This window comes from Phodopus roborovskii, unplaced genomic scaffold (assembly GCF_943737965.1).
Source record: "Phodopus roborovskii unplaced genomic scaffold, PHOROB, whole genome shotgun sequence".
NCBI classification, from domain to species: Eukaryota; Metazoa; Chordata; class Mammalia; order Rodentia; family Cricetidae; genus Phodopus; species Phodopus roborovskii.
The window spans coordinates 34,315,968-34,319,167 of record NW_026126447.1 but is presented as its reverse complement, the minus strand read 5'-3'; positions in this window follow the sequence as shown (position 1 = coordinate 34,319,167).

Sequence of the window (3,200 nt, the reverse complement as noted above, 5' to 3'; positions counted from 1 at the left end):
TTCTCTTTCCATTCCATCTGCACTGTAGCCCATGACACCCACATCTAGAGTAGATATTTCCCTCTAGATACTCTCTGAAAGACCCTCACAGATCTCTTTCCTCTCCTAGGCCAGTGGTTCTCAAACTTTCTAATCCTGTGACTTTTTGATACAGTTCCTCATATTGTGGTGGCTCCCAACCATAAAATTATTTTTGCTCCTACTTAGTAATTGTAATTTTGCCACCTTTAAGAATTGTAATGTAAACATCTGTGTTTTTCAATGGTCTTAGGCTATTTAAAATGGTCATTCAGCCTCTAAAGATGTTGTGACCCACAGGTTGAGAATCACTATCCTAGGCAATTCTAAATGTAGTCCAGTTGATAGTAAAAATTAACCATTACAAAATGAGTTGCAGTATGCTAGCAACAGCAACAGCATTGCCCTTAGTAGAAGACATGCAAATCTTGGGTGTCTTCCCACACAAGCTAATACCAAAGCTGCCTTTTAAAAAACCCTCTGTTGGTTTGTGTGCATGTCCATGTTTGGGTGATACCACATTGTCTACACTCAAAGTTCTCTTTCAGTTCTAAATTCTTAAGCACCCATAAATAGACTACATGGGTGCTCAAGATCTCTAAGATCAAGGTATACTGTAGAAAAGTCACAATGCATTAAATAAAAGGTTCTGAAGTAGATTATCACAAAAAACTCCTATCCTTGCCTAAAGAGAAAAACATGAACATAGTTAACATTGAGTTTAAAAAGACAACTACTTCATCTATTGATGTTTACTTTGTTAGTTTTCTCTCTCTTTCTCTCATGTTTGTATTCTGAAGATGGTTTTGGTTGGTATCAGATACTTGGTAAACTATTTTTAATTGACTAATCAATAGACGAGTTAGTTGTACCATCAAACCTAGAATCTGTAGGCCTCTGAGAAGGATCAGTTAGACATACAAATCTTTAAAAAGGCAAACTATTTTGACCCAGAGGAGCTTGTTCAAGCAACCTTAACAACACTAGATTTCAGGAGAACTTAGTAGAGAAGGGTCTCAGAAAGTATACTCAATATTCCAATAGGCATTTCTTTTAACAGTCTTTGAGGTAACTCAAGGAAATATAATTTCATGTAATGACAGCCAAAGAGGGAGTTTGAGGAAGAAATAGCAGTCAGATTTGGAGAAAATTACTGTCCCAACTGGGAACTGACAGTAGCTAAATATCTCAAGGCAGGAACGTTGCCAAAGCAGAATCTGCTGCTCAGATGTTCAGTGGACTGAATCCCTCAGGTACTTTAGCAGTCATGCTGGACCTCATTTCCTTTAGTTGAGCTAGTGGGATGCTTATGGTATTTGAGATGGTATGGGTGATGTCACTGGAGTTAGGATCCATGCCTTGTATTTGTGGAGTCTGATATTCACACATGTGATCCCTGTGAGTGAATTCTCCATAGATCCTTCCAGTGTTCCCAGATTTCAGGAAGAAAGATGATAGAACTCATGAGACTCCATGACAGTCTCTGAAGTATTTGAGTTTTAAACTCACAGAAAACTGGGAGAGACAGAATCATTGTCTCATAGTAAATATGAAAGTTTGGGACCCTCGGATAAAAGTCAAAGGTCACTTTTTGATAAGCACAGTAAAAGAAAATATAACAAATGGGAATGAGCTGGGCAAGATGAAAGCTGCCAAAGAGTATATTCAAATATCTTGATGATAACTGAGCTCAATACTACCTCCCAAATGTTAGATCCTTCCCCCATGTATACAGATGAAAATATAATTAAGGGCAAAGGAGTTTTGCAACTTGGGCTAACAGCTGACGGTTCACAGACAAACCTTTAGCTGCAACTTTTCTATGGATCAGAGAGCAAGAACTTTGTGGAGAGTAAAGGTCATTATGATCTCATAGGGAGAAACATGTCAAAGCAACAGAAACTCCCAAACATCCAGCTCTCCTTATCATGCTGAAATTCTCCCCCTCCCGTTACCATCTGCTTCAAGAGTAAAGGACTCTTTCTTATACTCAGGAGGCACCACATCTCAAAGAAACTTATTCCATTTGGGGACAACAAGAAAAGTCTAGGCTGTCTTCATTGTGAGTCTAGTCATGTCTATTGGTGGCTTCTCTTAGCATATATCCCAATGGTAGTGTAATCAAGAACAGATATGTAGTCTGCAGACATGCATGTTCATTACCAATTGAAAGTGGAGTTATCACATTTCAGTGTGATTCATGTTCCTCCAACAAATAAGTGGTGGGTCATCTTAGCATTCTCTAACAGATTTTAAGTTGATTTTAGGAAGTATCCCTCTTGATCGAAAGAAATGTCAAAAGGAAGTTAATGTTTTTTTCTTTGTTAAAGGACCACATAAGCTATCAGTTGAAAGGTCCTCCTTCATGACCCCACTAGTGAATCCACAAATCCACTCAGAATTGGTGTATAGACGTTTCTACCTATGGAAGGCTCAGGAAACTCAGGAAATACACCTCACAAATCCAAGTCCTAACTATCAAAAGTCACAAGGGCTATTGCCAAGGTTATAGACTCAGTAAACAATTACCTAGAGACTAGATTGCCAATCTGTTGAGCTGCCTGCATGCCATACAGAGAGCTCCAGACTTGCAGCTTCCTGCTGGGGTGTACTTTTTCTGTGATGTAGCTGTAGGCTCCTATAAGTCTCCCAAAATACTCACAGGTTTGTCAAATTGTACATTAGTAAAATTGTTGTGTTGGTGGGTGCCCTATTTGAGCTGGTGAGGAAGTGTGTGTGTGTATATATGTGTGTGGGTTGTCTCCTCTTTGGGAAAAGTCTTATACAGTAGACCTATGCGACTCCTTCCTTTTCTGTAGAAAAAAAAAATGACTTCTTTAAATATGTATATAATACTTAAATTAATTCTTAGAGAATTTCATATGCTGTATTTGTGAGCACTGCAGCTCAGATGGAAAGGTATTCTGGCAGGCAGTTTCCAAGGAACACCACAAAGTCACTGTAATCCTAGCAGTTTACAATCTGCTCCTCAATGCAAACCACTATGCTAGAGCAGGGGAGGTTTCCCAAGCTAAGTTGTTATAGCTCTGTTCTGGAGAAGTGTTACAGCTCTGGTCAGGTCCCCCAGAATGTTACAACTTCACTCCATTAGGGGAAAGTTTCCCCAGTGAAAGTGTTATAGCTCTGCTCTAGCCAAAGTGTCATACCACACAACAAATCTC